The following is a 15,199-nucleotide window of genomic DNA, read 5'->3' as shown; positions in this document are numbered from 1 at the left end:
GAAAGATTATTGAAATGGGTTGGTAATTAAGATATATAATCTTATAGACTCTATGTCCTATGTGCATGTGAGGCTAAACAGTTTTACAGACTCCCCAACCCAACTATTAGGAGAGAAAGAGAAGAGGAAGGAACAGGACAGGAGAGGAAAAAAGAGAGGGGAGATAAAAGAGATAGAGATACAGAGATAGAAAGACAGACAGGCAGAGACAGGGAGACAAGAAAAAGATAGAAACAGAGAGAGATGGATACTTTAATTCCAAGTCAGAGGAGACTATGAGATCCATGTGATCACTAAGAAGTAGGAGACTGGGAGCCCAGTCAAGGGGGGTGCTAGTCCCTTGTTCTACATTGAAATAAAGCAATGGGAGGAGACACACTCCTGGTTACTTCTCTCAAAATTAGCTAACAGAGAAGACAGAGAGACTTATAAGGAAGCAAAATCAAGAGCAAAAACTTTAGTACCCTGGCTGCAATCCTGTCTATTGTCTCTAGTCAGAATGAGTATGATGGGTACCTGCTCCATTGGGACCATGGTACTCAACCAAGATCGAACATTCCATTTAACAACGGAAGGTTATACATTGAACACTTTCAATACTATGTCCCTTTTGGAACAATTTCCTCTGAAAGAAATTTGATGTGTGGAGGGTGGCCTATTCCAGGGGTGGGAACCTGTGTTCTTCTGGAAGCCACAGGTTCCTACCCCTGGACCCTCTTCTATCATTACTTCCCAATTCAAAAAGTTAGAAGGTATCAGTTATTAACTGGGTTGTTTTCTAGTGTGCAAGAGCCAGGGCTACTTCAAAAGAAATAAAGGCATCATATCAATTATGGTGAAGGATTTTTGTTATCTCACTGCTAAGAAACACTCAACTATATTTCATTTGTGAAATCCAACAAGTGTTGACTATGAGCAATTTCCATTAACCTAATCAGGTTCTAAGGAAAAAGAATGGATAAGTTCTTTATAGCTGATATGAATAATAACTGAGTATAGTGCTTTATTTTTTTGCAGTCTTATTTGACCCTTGCTGCAACTGTATGAGGGACTGCTATCATCATCCTTATCTTACAGATGAGTAAAGGGAGGCTCAAAGGGATAAGTGAGCTGAGTAGGGTGACACAGCTAGAAAAATTTTGTAGAGAGATTCAAACCTTGGGCTCCCTGGCTCCAAGGCTACTTCGTCACACTGCTTCCCTAGATTCTCTCACTATCCTTTAAGCTATCCAGATTTCATTCTAGTTACCCCAAATACAAACTCGTGACTTAGCAACTATTAAAGATTTATCTATTTATTAACATTTTACTCTCAAGGATAAAACTCTTGAAATATTACAACTCATTTTCAAGAATGTCCTTGGTAGAGAACACTGAAATATACATCACTGCATTACACTTTCAGACCATGTAGGTCACTGTCATAAAACAGTCACTAGTAAAGTTAAATGAAACTGCATTATGCAATAGATTTTTCATATTTTAGATACATATACATTTATATAATACCAGACTGTAAATTTTGATAGTAAGGATGAAACACCCTAGCAGAGTCAGAATAAGAATATAAATATGGCCAAACTCTTAAAAAGGTAAATGGTTTATGGAAAATTCTAGTTTTCTTGGTTTCAGAATTGTAGTTCTGTTGAAACCTGGTGGAACTATGGTTGACCTTGGCTAAAACAAAACTATTTTTTTTAAAGTTTAGTTCACAGAGAAGTAAGAACTATATTTCTGCCTTCCAGGGGTTGTTTTCATTCCCTCTTTCTTTAAAAATCATGTAAATGCCTGGGCATTAGGAAAATTTTATGCAAGTCGAGTCTCAGAATAACATCTCCCTCTGAAAGGAAGTGTAGTTCAGTGGAGTGAATGTTAGTCTAGGAGCCAGGAAGTTGTGGTTCAAATCTTGTCTCTTCTTCTTACTAGCTATATATGCCTGTTTAATTTACTTATGTGTTTGAGACTTGATTTTTCTCATTAATAAAATAGTATAATAAATATTTCCCCACAAAGTTGCAGTGAGAATAATAACATCATGATCTGTTTCTAATATGTAAAATGAAGTGGTTGCATTATAAGGTCCCTTTGGATTGTAAAATCCCATGAGCTCAGTTCTGAAGTAGTCAGAAAGAGCTTATGATGGAAGTAGCTCAAAAGTTTGGAATGGGATGAGATAAATAGTAATTGAATAGGTAAGAAAAGGGAGCCTTTCTGGCAAACAGAATGAGATGAGTGCAAATGGGTGGAGGCAGAAATGAAAACAGTATGATTATGAAATAGCCACATTAATCTCTTTAAGGCAGATGCTACATTGGAAAGTAGTCGGAAATAAGAACAAATAATTAGTATAGGATTATCAAATGCCAGGCTGAGGAGTTCAGAATTGATGTTTCTCATTGCCTATAGGACAAACAAACTAGGTCTAAAACTCATTGTCTAGTCCAAACAGTCCCCAATCTACTTCACAAAAATATCTTCCACTTTTTTCTTAAATACTAAACTGGTTCACTTGTTCCCTGAGCACTGTTTGCATTTTTCTATTTGTCTGGGATGCCATTCTCTCTCCAATTCTTCATCATTTTTCAAGGTTATTCTCAAGTTCTACTTACTCTTTGAAGGCTTTCCACATCAATCCAGCCCATGATGATCTCACCTTCCTCTGAACTCACAACATTACTGCCTATGCCACTCATTTGGCAATTAATCATGTAGTGCTGTGCACATTCTCTTCTACTGATGCCTTAAATTCTTATTTAACTCATGAATTTATTTTTTCATGTATTTATATTTTATTTTCCCAAGTATATTATAAATTCTTTGCAAATATAGTCTAATATTTCTTCTTATCCCCTATAGTACCTAGGAGAGTAACTTACATATTGCAGTGTTTCAGTAAGGGGTTTTTTTTGAGTGATTAACATAGTAGGAATTAGAGAGTTGATTTTTCTTTAGTAGGGTAGAGACATGATTGATGTGGGTTGGCTAGCCTTCTTATATCTCATCCCCAAGAGGGAAGTGGAGGTGGGGGAGGGGTAAAGAGAAACAGCTAGAATGACTGGTGACTCCATAAGGTATAACTATTAACTTTCAAAACAGTTTTATCAATTTGACTGTGTGTTCTTATGTGGCTTGCTCATGAAACCAAATTATGTGATGCATTTTTGTACATATATTAGATAATTATACATTTATAGAATGCCTAGCCATACATTTTAATAGTTAGAACAAAATAGTAGAGTGAGACTAAAAATATAAACAAAGGGAAACTATTCAAAAGGACAATGGTTTATGGAAAATAGTAATTTTCTTACTGTCAGAATTGGATTTTGCATTGAAACCTGACTGTCATATAAAGTTTCTGAGGAGCTTATGCAGTTTAGAATATCAATGAGTTCTCTACTAGTGAGAGGAGTGAGCTACTCACAATTTGTTCCTGAGCAGAGCTGATCAGCTAATATGTCCCAAGATCAAGGTCAAAAGCTAAGAGCAGAGCATCTATGCTACTGAAGTTCACAGTACCGTTAGCCTTCGTTTTGATAACAGTAAGTGGTCATTAGGTAACTTTCCTGAGATTAGATTATGACTTTCTCTTAAATATACAAATGAACTATTATAAATATGAAAGCAATGGTTTAGAAAGATGAATTTGATGGTTGTCAGCTTACAGAATACAGAATTAATTAGAGATGTTGGGGGGAGGAAAATGCCTCAGAGATCTGTATATATGCTGCTTAACATTTTGATCAATGACTTGAATAAAGCTTTATAAATTGTGTTTATTAAATTTGCACATGACACAAAGCTGGAAGCAGCAGCTAATATAGTAGATTACAGAATTGCTGTCCTGAAAGATCTTGGTAGGATAGAGAACAGATTTAAATCTAACAAGAAAAAATTTTATTGGGATAAATGTAAAAACCTATTCTGAGGTTTAAAAAGTCAACTTCGCATGGACAAATTAGAGAAAAAAAACTTGATTTTATTGCTGGTTATGCAAAAAATATTGGTATTTTAGTGGGTTCCTAGAGCTAGATGAATTTGCAGTGTGATATGGCAGCCAAGAAAGATGATGTGAACTTGGGCTGAACTAAGAGAGGCATCATTTTAAAGAATAAAGAAGTCACTCTGTACTTTTTAATGGTTAGACCACATCTGGACTATTGTGTTCCATTATGGGCACGATGATTTAGGGAGAACATAGTAAGCTAGAGAGCACATAGAAAAGGGGAATCAGGATAATGAAGGAATTTGATTCCATGTTACATGACAATCAATGTTAAAACCTAGGGATGTTTAAAGTGGAAACAGCAAATTCAGGATTATGATAGCCATCTTTAAGTATTAGAAATGTTATAATAGGGAAAAGGGATTAGACTTGCGCTGTTTGTCCCCACAGAACATGTTTAGATATATAAAATTTTAAAGGGTTGTTTTGAGTATATCAAACATATTATGGTATATTATTTCATTGTTGTCATTCTCTTTAATGAAATTATTGATTGTTTCTATGATTTGTTCTTTGACTCATTCCTTCTTATTCAGTTTCCAAATTATTTTTAATCTATGCTTCCATAGCTCATTATTGAATGTAATTTTTATTGCATTTTCATCAAAAAAGTACATTTAATATTTCTGCTTTTTTTGGATTTGATTGTGAATTTTTAAGTTTTAATACTTGGTCAATTTTTGTTAAAGTGCCATGTACAACTGAGAAAAAAGTCTATTCCTTTCTATTTCCATTCAATTTTCTTCTGAGGTCTATCTTATTTAACTTTTGTAAAATTTTTTCTAAAGTTCTTCTTTCTCTTAGATAAGTTCTGTTATCAGAGGTCTGACAATTATTATTTTGACATTTTAAATAGGATCTGATTTTATTGATGCAAATAACTCCTAGCAAAAAACTCATTTTACCTAAGTAGATTGGCAACTTCTCACCAATTTCTGGACTTATAAAATTCTCCAGGTCACTTACAGTTTAAGTAACATGTCCAAGTGTGTAGGACCAGGGTTTCTACATTTCCTGAAATGCTAGTTTTTTTCTCCTCTAAATGATAACAAAGTAATCTTGGGACATGATTGGCCCTTGTTTCATGTGAAGGCCTAAAAAGCCCCATTCACATAGAGTGGGGACTCCTGAGGCTTTGGTGGATTTTTGAAGACTACATGAATCACAATATTCTTTGCCACATCCTGCACATTTTTTTATGTATAGATGGAGCAGTGAGGGTTTCTGGAGAAACTAAGGGCTACATTATCTTTGTAACTAATCTTTGCTGTGTCAGAGCAAATACCTCGTAAGTGCCTCATTTTATCCTAACATTGAACCTGAAAAATGTGTTGACATTAATCCTGCACCAACACTTGAATAACATAGTCAAATACGTATAAATGGAAATATTTGAACCCCTGCTTTCCTGACTCTAGGCTAGCTTTCTACCCACTAACTCACAATACTAGCGTTCTTAATAAAAATTCCTGGAAACTTGATAGCTTCTGTGGAACATATAAAACAAAGATGAGAGAAATTTCGACTTCTGGGGAATTCCTGAAGCCTAAATCATTTGAATGAAGCCCTAAAAAGGCAAGTCAGTAGTTTGCACATGCTGCCTTTTTGTTCCATTTTCTCTATTTTTTCCCTTAGATCTAGATATAGTTGTGTTTAGGAAAGAAGCTCTCTTTCAGTCTAAAGCTTTTCATGTAGAGTTTCAATGACTTTTTGACTTGACCTTTTCTTTCCCCACTGATTCCTTGGCTTGCCTGGACCTTGCTCTGACGAAAGTGCTCTTTCCCAGTAGGACTCAGATTAATGTCCTGACATGCTTACATTACTAGAAAATAGAATTGTTGTCTTTCAAATTCTGCTCATTTATCTTAGGCACATAGGACCTTCATTACTTCGAGTTGGTTAATCCTCTTGAGTGGTTTGGATCTTTTATATAGACTGTCTCCACCTTTCACATGTCATTGCTACACTCATTCAAAGCTGCCCAATTAACCTCCATACCAGCACGGCAGTCTTTTACCCCTTTACTCAGACAATTTTCTTTGGCTACTATCCAGAATTCTCCTTCTCCCAGCTACAGAACCATCAAAGTGTCCTTTTGTTCCTATCTTCACCATCCTATGAGAAATCTTCAGATATTTCTTAACAAAAGTACTCCCTAACAAATTGGCGATAATTTCTATTAGCTTTCCAGTATGCTCTGATAATAGTCAATGAAGTCAAGGTCAAACACTGCTTCCTGGTGGTCTTTAGTTGGGGGATACACAGCAATGATGATATAAGCTCTGAATAAACTGACAATTTGGAAAAGGGAGTAGAGGGGAAATGATGATCTAGTTTTTACTTTGAAAAAAATAGTTCCTATGGAAGAAATTAACCCTGCATTGTAGCCCCTGTATCTGTACCATCTGTGCCTTATTAAAGTGTGATTATAGCTTCACTTCCTGCTGCCATTGTGGACTTTCCTGGTGAGTACCCCAAGATACAGGTGTTCCGGCTTCCGTTTCATTTCATAAATTAGTTAGTCAATCCAGAAAGATAGAATGGAATGAGAATGGGTTTGGATTTAATTGTCAAATAGAGAAGTTTGCATATTATCTTAAAGGGGATAGAGAAATGGCATGCTAGGTTTTGCTAGGCCATTGTTTATTCATTTATAATATAAAGGGACTGAATTTTATCACCTACAAAGTTTTCCAACTCAAGGTATTGAGGATGAGAAAGGTCTTTAGAGAGGATCAAAAGTCAAATTTTGGTTAACTTCTTAATATACAGCATAAAGTAACAGTCTGATATACTTGCCACCTCCTCATCCCATAAGCTAATTTGATCTTAAAGTACATTGATAGAAACTTAATATGCAGAAAAATATCAATGTAATAGTGCTCTGGTCAAACTTTGTTCTAGGTGCCGCATTTTTTAATGGGCAAGCAGAGGCAGGTGAAACTACTCAACAATGCTAAATGATGGTTGATTAAATGAGGAGGGAATCTAACCTAAAAAAAAATAAGACTTGGGTGGGTGGAGGGATGAAGCAGGACTATAGCTGACTCAAATATTTAAATGCCTGTCATATGGTAGAGGGAATATACTTATACAGAACCTCAGAGAACAGAATTAAGAATCCTGGTGTATGCTGGAAACAGCTGCGTGAAAGATGATTGTTAACTTTTCCGTATGAGCATTTACACCTTAGAAAGCATCAAAGGCTACAGATTAGAGCTTGATTTATTGTTTGTTGATTGACTAAACTTAAGAATTTTATTGTTTTTTTTTTTTAGTTGTGTCCAACTCTTTGTGACCCCATGGACCTTTCTCTGTGAGACTTTCTTGGCAAAGGTACTGGAGTAGTTTGCCATTTTTTTTTCTCTGCTGGCAGAGATTAAATAGCTTGCCCAAGGTCTTACAGCTAAGAAGTTTTTGAGGCTGGATTGTATCTCAGCTCTCCTTGACTCCAAGGCCAGTCCTGGATCTAGCTTAAGAAAAATGATAATCCAATTTGAACTGGACAGAATGATAATCTAACTTAAACTCAAGTATGTTTCATAGATTTGCTTCCCCCTTCCTTTGAAAATTGATCGTTGAACATTTACTACAACACTCCTGACAAGCAGTGGCTAGAAGGTATAGAGAAACCCATTTGAGCTCCTTATAAGGACACAATAAGTAAGTATGGTTTAGAAGAAAGTTATTAGATTGGGAGTTACAAGATATTGAATTTTAGCTTTCATGATATCACTAGTAAATTATATGACCTTGATTTATTATTATATCCTCTGGTAAATGAAGAAGTTGGATTTGCTCATGGCCCAAAGGTCTTTTCTGGATCGAAGATCCTATATGAGACAGTATCCTAATTTACTTAGTCACAGGTGAAATGGGATAGTCTCTGAGGTAGACACTGCAGGTTTTTCAGTGGAAAGCAGAAGACTAGTTGTTAGTGATGGTATATAGGGAATTTGTGATTTATGTCAGGGTTGAACTAAGTTACCTTGAAGGTCCTTTCCAATGCTGAGATTCTATGATTTTGATGACCATTGCCTACCTCCTTTATATTTTAATAAAGGAGCAATGACTAACCATGTAGCATATTATAACATGAAAGCAATTGGGGTTAAGTAACTTGCTTAAGGTTACATGGCCAGTGATTTCTGGGTGTGCTGCTGAGTATCTGAGCCCAGGATTCGATCCAGGTCATCCCAACACTGGAGCCGGTGCTCTTACTCGCTGAGCCACCTGGCCGCCCCTAAGCAACTGGGGTTAAGTAACTTGCTCAAGGTTACACGGCCAGGTGTTTCTGGGTGGGTGCTAAGTGTCTGGGCCCGGGATTCGATCTCCAGGTCTTCTCAACACTGGAGCCGGTGTTCTTACTTGCTGTGCTACCTGGCCGCCCCTATTACGTCTAGTTTTGATAGAAGGAAGGATCAATCAAAATCAATGATTTAACTCCTACAATGTGCCAAGTACTGTGCTAAGACCTGGAGTTACAAAAAGAGCCAAAAGATAGTCACTACCCTCAAGGAGCTTATAATCTAATGGGAGGGGGGATAATATACAAACATATATACACACAGAGAACAAGTTATATACAGGATAAATAGGAAATAATTAACAGAGGGAAGGCACTAGATTTAAGAGGGTCTAGGGAAGACTTTCTGTAGAAAGTGAGATTTTATTTGGGTCTTAAAAAAGTCAGGAAGGTCAATAGTCAAGGTGGAGGAGGGAGAGAGTTCCAGGAATAGTCAGAGAAAATGCCTGGAGCTGAGAGGTGGAGTGCCTTGTTCTTGGAATAGTCAGGAGGCCATTGACTGCATTAGAGTACATGTTGGGGAATAAGGTGTAAGAATACTGGAAAGGTGGGAGGGGGGTAGGTTGTAAAGGACTTTTAATTCCAAATGGAGCATTTTGTATTTTATTCTAGAGGCAATAGAAAGTCACTGGAGTTTATTCAATAGGTGGGGTTGCATGACCAAACCTTCATTTTAAGAAGAATCACTTTAGTGACTGAATGAAGGATGGATTGGAGTGTGGAGAGAGAGGCAGGCAGACCCATCAGTAGACTATTGCCATGTTCCAAATACGAGGTTTTGAGGGCCTGGAGTGGTAGTGGTATTAGAGGGGAGAAGGGGCCATATTTGAGAGATGTGACAATGCTAAAAATGGCAGGCTTTGGTAACAGATTAGCTATGGGGGATGAGAGATAATGAGGACTCCAAGAATCCAGATTGTAAGCCTGAGGGACCTGGAGGATGGTGTTGCCTTCTATAGTAAGAGGGAAAGGAGGGGTTGGGAAGGATTTAGGGGGAAAGATAATGAGTCCCATTTGTAATATATTGATTTTAAGATGTTTAGTGGGCACCCATTTTGAGATGTCTGCAAGGCAGTTGGAGACGCAATAGTGGAGGACATTAGAGTTTTGGGGGCATGATGGGGAGATTTGGGAATCATCAGTATAGAGATGGAAATTAAATCCCTGGGAGCTTCTGAGATCATCAAGTGAGGTGATATAGAAAAAGAAAAGAGGACCTGGAGAGAACCTGGAGGGATACTTAAGTTTCGAGGGAATGATGTGGCGGAGGATCCAGCAAAGGAGACAGAGGAAGATCATTAAGATAGATCGGAGGAGAAGGGAGATAGAGTAGTGTCCCAAAAACCTAGGGGGAAAAAGGATACCAAGGAGGTTAGAGTGATGAGTAGTGTCAGAGGCTGCAGAAAGGTAGAGGAGAATGAGGATGGAGAAAAGGCCTTTGGATCTGGTAACCAAGAAAGAACAGTTTCTGTGTAATGCTAAGGTCAGAAACCAGAATGTAAGGAATTAAGAAGAGAGCAAGAGGAGAAAAAGCAGAGGCCTTCTTTAGAAAGATCTTTTGGGGGAGTTTAGCTACCGTGAACAGAAAAGACACAGTACGATTGTAAGTGGGGTTGGAAGGATCAAGTGGAGGTCTTTTCAGGATAAGAAAAACATTGGTATGTTTGTAGGCAGTAGGGAATGAAGTTGAAAGAGAAATATTGAAAATATTGAAAGAGTGGGGATGATAGAGGAAGCAAACAAAATATCAGGTTCTGTGTAATGGACCCTTATTTGGCAGCTTGGTGACACCTATAAAACCTTTGTAAGAATTGCGTTTTCAAATGTATGCAGTGAAAATACATAGAATTACAAAAGAAAACAATTATAATAAAGATGTAAGTTTTTCCCAATGAAGTTCACGGATCCCTTGAAGTCTGTCCTTTGGATCCTAGGTTAAGAACTCTGCATTGTTATAGTGTGTTTTGGGGTTTGAAAATCAAGTTACATAATAGAATTTAAGCTTTAAAAAGTGTTTTTGATACTTAAACCTCATTACATTGCTCTCCTGTGTTATCCTCCATAATCCCCATGCTTTCACCCCCTCCAGCATCCACTGAGTCTTCTCTAGGAATAAAGTAAGATAGTTAAGTAAAATCTGTAATATTCCACTTCCATTGTCCTGTACATCTGTAATGGAAGTAGGGAGATTTAAAAAAAAATCATATCTGGATTATTATCATTCCACAGCATTCAGTTTTGTTTTAATATTCTTTTCTAAATACATTATTATATAGTCAATGGGTGTTTTACTTTTCTAACTCTGCTTAATTCACTGAGCAGCAGTTCATAGAATTCTTTCCATATGTTACAGGCAATCCAGGCCCCTTCCCTCCTCCCCCACCCCCCACAAAAGCTCTTGAGGATCATTAAACTTTTAACAAAAAGAGATCTACTGAGCCATAGCAGGGAAGGAGTATTTGGTGAGATTTGAACAATGCATGGCTGCAGTTTTCCTTTGACCTTTCATCGTGGATTTTTCTTTTGTCTTTAGATCACCAGGTAGCCCCATCAGTAAGCTAAGCTGTAGTCACCTGGGCCAATTAGGATTCCTTAATACATTTGCCAATTTGCTGGGTGTGAGGTGAAACCTCAGAGTGATTGTAATTTGTCTTTCTCTCACTGGTGATTTGAGGAAGTCTTGCATATAGTTGTTCATAGTTTATAAGTCTAGTTTTAAACATTGTTCTTTTTCCTGTGTCATTAAAAAGTTATCAGCATTTCCAAAGATGCCTGGCCTCAACCAGGGAGTCTTTCAGCCCTGTTAGAATCAGGTTCATTATGTTAAACTCAAATTGTTTTTTTATCAGTGCATCTCTCAGGGCATTTATTCAATACTGAAATGCAAATTGGCTTGAATCATGCTGTGACACAAAGGTGTCATGGGGCAATGTGGTGAAATGGTAGTGCTTTTGTTCATTTTGAGTCTCTGTTAGTGTTTTCTTCCTTTGCAATTGAATTCGAGATTTATTCATCTCCAACTAAATGCAGAATGTATCTATTGCTAGATGTTTCTGGAGGTGACAAATCGAGATAAGACAGAGTCCCTGGCCGTAGAGTGTTTGTAATCTAGACAGCTCCTTTTGAGTTTCTCTAGGTCGAGATTGCAGAGATTATAAGGGTGTGCAAAGTGATTTTGAAACAAGGGAGAACTAACAAGTGAAGTCCTTGATCTATTACTGATTCCTGATGCTACAAATAAATCCTATGCTTCTTTTTCTCCCAATAATTTAGAAAACTCATTTGTGCCTCTTTTGGCTTCCAGCTGGTCTATTTTTAAACCAGTTCCTGCGTCTGTCACTGACTCTGATATGTTCCCTCTATCGAGCAGAGCCAGTCTTCTTCCTCCTATAGTACGTATAGCTAAAAGGATTTTTATATGCACATTTATACAGAAGGGAGCCAGTTGGCATTTCCAATTGCTCAGGATTAGTCTACTGGCAGTCATGGGAGTCCTGAGGAACCATTTTGCTCTCCTAGTTTAGCATTCAGAGCAAATTAGTACTTCCCAAAATAAGCTCCATTAAGTCAATGTCAAAGTTAGGGTCTATATTAATCTTGAGAGGCCATTTATAATAGCCTCCCTTGAGGGGGCTTGTTCATCTAAATTCGGACATGAGATTGCTTTTGGATGTCACAGGTAAGTTCTGGTTCTACCCCCAGATCCTCAAACACTTAAAAATATCTTTTTGATGGCTTTTGTTTTATATCATCTTCATTTCATTCTAGCTCTAGATTCATGTTCCTTTGGAATTTATAAATACAGCCCTTACCCCTCAAGCATCTAGATTGTGCTATGGAGAGAGAGCTGGGACTAGCATTGGGAAGACTCATGTTCAAATCTAGCCTCAGACCTATACTAGCTGTGTGATCCTGGGCAAGTCACTTACCTCTCTTCTCAATTTACTAAATAGGAAATGGGGATAATAATAGCACCTACATCCTGGGTTAGTGTTGAGTATCAAACGAGATAATATTTGTTAAGCACTTAGCACAGTTTCTAGCACATAGTCAGGTCTTAATAAATGTTTATTCCTTTTCTCACTCCCTCACCACCCCAAATGAATCATCAGTTTCAATAAAGGAAAGAAAAGAATGAGGAGGAAAAATAATCAATTCATCTAAAGTCAACCAAACCATAAAGTTTATGCAACAGTATGCATATGTGATGTTCCAAATCCTGTATTTCTTCAAACAAAGGATGGAGATGCATATAATCTCATATCTTCTCCAATGCCAAGCTTGGTCACTTTAATTATATAGCGCTGTGCTGGCTTTTATTTTTTCTGTTGTTGTTCCTTTATACCTTAACATTGTCATAGTCATCATTTTTCTTGTTTTCATTGATCTTAGCCCTCCCCCTCCATTTTGAATTATATGCTGTGTCACAGAACAGAAAAGTTTTAAAGAAATGGAAACTAAGGTCCAGAGATGTCACAGTTACTCTAAATTCTCTACCAGACTTAAGTAACAGAGCTTGGATCATTGCTGTGTGGCTTTAGGCAAGTCACTAAACCTCTCTAAGTCTCAAGTTTCTCTTCTGTCAAACTAAGGTGGTGAACGACCTGGTCTTTGAGAGCTCTAACATTCTATGCCTATTCTATAAAAGGGATCATAAAACAAGTCTTAGGATTTCTAGCCAATGAACTGCATCAAATTTTTTAATATGTCCTTAAACACACATCTAAAATTTTTACAATAAATTGATGCTGTCATTCATTCTCAGGAGACTGCTGTGATTCTCAATTGCCTTTTACATAAAGTTAAAACTCCTGAGTGTGATGTGTAAGGTCCTTCACTAATTTGCAAATTAATGATCCATGCTCCCAGTGGTCACTTCTATTGCTTGCTGTCTTTCATTATATCCAAAACCCCAATCAGATGGAGGCTTTGACCCTACATGAATGTCAGTTATCCTTCATCATTCCCCTATGTCCAATAGCCAAATACAAAGAAAGCCGCATCTCTGTATTTAGTCATGCAAGAGCATTCTTTACTTATTTTCTTTTTTCTATATTATATTTTCTTTAGTACACATTAGCACTTGAAGGGATGAGGGGAAGTCTCCTGGAGAAGGTAGTTCATGAGCTGGTTCCTGAAGTGTCCTGTGTCCTGTGACTTTGTGGCTGAAGTGAGTTGAGGAGTGCTTCCTTAGCACGCTGCAAAAAGTGGAGACGCCCGGGTTAGGAACAGCAAGGCCAGTTTGGCCTAAACCATGACTTGTATCAATAGTAGTGACATGTTATAAACCTGAATGATGGGTAGGAGCAAAGTTGTGAAGATCTTCATATACCAGAGAGAGGAGTTTATATTGATTCCTAGAGATAGCCACTGCCATTTATCGAAGAGGGCAGGATAACACTTGAGATTTGTGCTTTAGAAATCTTACTCAAGCAACACCTTCTCTGCTTTACCAAATAAAGCTTCTGTGTCATTAGTCTGTCAGAACTACAGAGGTATAATAATGCAGATGGAGCTGCTTTACAAGTACTTGAGACCTCATTCTCCATGTTTGGAATCGGCACTCAGATAAAGAGCTCAAGGAGGTGAGGGCATAATCTTCTTTGTTGGTAGAGACTAGGCAGCTAGGAAGTACAGTGAATGGATTGGTGGGTTTAGAGTGAGTTCAGATTCAGCCTCAGATACTTATTAGCTGTGTGTACCTAGATAAGTCACTTAACCCGTCTACTTCAGGTTCCTCATCTATAAAACTGAGATGATAATAGCAAGTATCTTGTCGGGTTGTTGTGAGGTTGAGATAATATTTCTATGGTACTCTGTAAACTTTGAAGTGCCATGTAAATCCTGGTTATTATTATTAAATTGTCTACAAGCCTGTAATGCCATGAACGAGCAGCTTTTCAGAAGAATGCTACCATGAACAGCTTTTGAGGTTCTGATTACACAATATAGTGAACACTCTATTTTAAAAATACAGCATTCACAACTTATCACAGAAAATGGCCACATAGTTTACACTACAGTGGTCACAAAGTTTTGAACAAAACAGTCATTCAGTAACTCAAGCATTCACAAAATCCTTAATTCAATCACAAAGTACAATAGTCAAAGTTTTCCACTCATGGGGAATACTAGGTTACAAATCAATTACTTAGTCATTCATCAAACACTAAGTACAATCATTTAGTCAACCAATCATCCTTCATCATCAGAAAATACTCAGACATCTAGGTCACTAGTAAATTATAATCTTCTCAGTCAGTACACAGTATTCAAGTAAAGTCTTCTTTCGGCTTGACTCAGAGTGGTTTCTCAGATTCCCTGGATTCCCTTTCATGGTCCTAGATCCTACTTCAATTCACCAAAATGTCACCTGGGCTCAAAGACAGACAGCTCCCAGGTCCTTGTCTAGCTCTCTGTGCACTTCCTGTTCCATGCTGAAGCTCACAGTGTCCAGTTCACCTTAAATCCTTCACAGTCTCTGTTTCCAGGAAGTTCATAAAAGTACCAGCACCACAATCATGCTCCCTTAGTCTTCCACAGTTTTGGATGGCTTATAGAAATCCTCAACAGCCTCAGCAGCTCTGACTGGCCCTTGGACTCATCAGAAGTTTCATCTTGTTGCCAGAATCAAAATCACTTCATCCAGGTTCTCCAAATCAAAATCATTCTCTCCAGCCTGGGGGGAGGGCCTTTCCTCTTCAGCCTCTCTGGTGGCAGCAGCTTCTGCCTCCAGGTAGCTTGCTCCAAGAAGATCTGTCTCTCCCTCTCTGAGCCTTTTCCTTATATACAGCATTGCCCCTCCTTGTTCAGCCCCTTCCTGTTACATCAACAACAGAACAACAGGAGTTCATACCTTCTGTTTCTTTAACAGAGGCTTGATTAAT

The 15,199-nt window shown here is 37.7% G+C and overlaps 1 long non-coding RNA gene across 1 annotated transcript in view; it reads left to right on the top strand.

Annotated features, from left to right (window-relative positions):
* Positions 1-15,199, top strand: part of LOC138169656 (uncharacterized) — an 81,773-nt gene that overhangs the window by 46,068 nt on the left and 20,506 nt on the right. The window contains exon 3 of the long non-coding RNA XR_011170415.1: positions 13,383-13,482. This is a non-coding gene — a long non-coding RNA (uncharacterized lncRNA). The remainder of the gene's footprint in view (positions 1-13,382; positions 13,483-15,199) is intronic.

The sequence above is a fragment of the Petaurus breviceps genome, unplaced genomic scaffold (genome assembly GCF_028583685.1).
Source record: "Petaurus breviceps papuanus isolate PSGF00001 unplaced genomic scaffold, PetGlider_PUasm1.0 126, whole genome shotgun sequence".
Classification (NCBI taxonomy): Eukaryota; Metazoa; Chordata; class Mammalia; order Diprotodontia; family Petauridae; genus Petaurus; species Petaurus breviceps.
The sequence above is the reverse complement of the archived record's forward strand: the minus strand, read 5'-3'. Positions and strand labels throughout refer to the sequence as shown.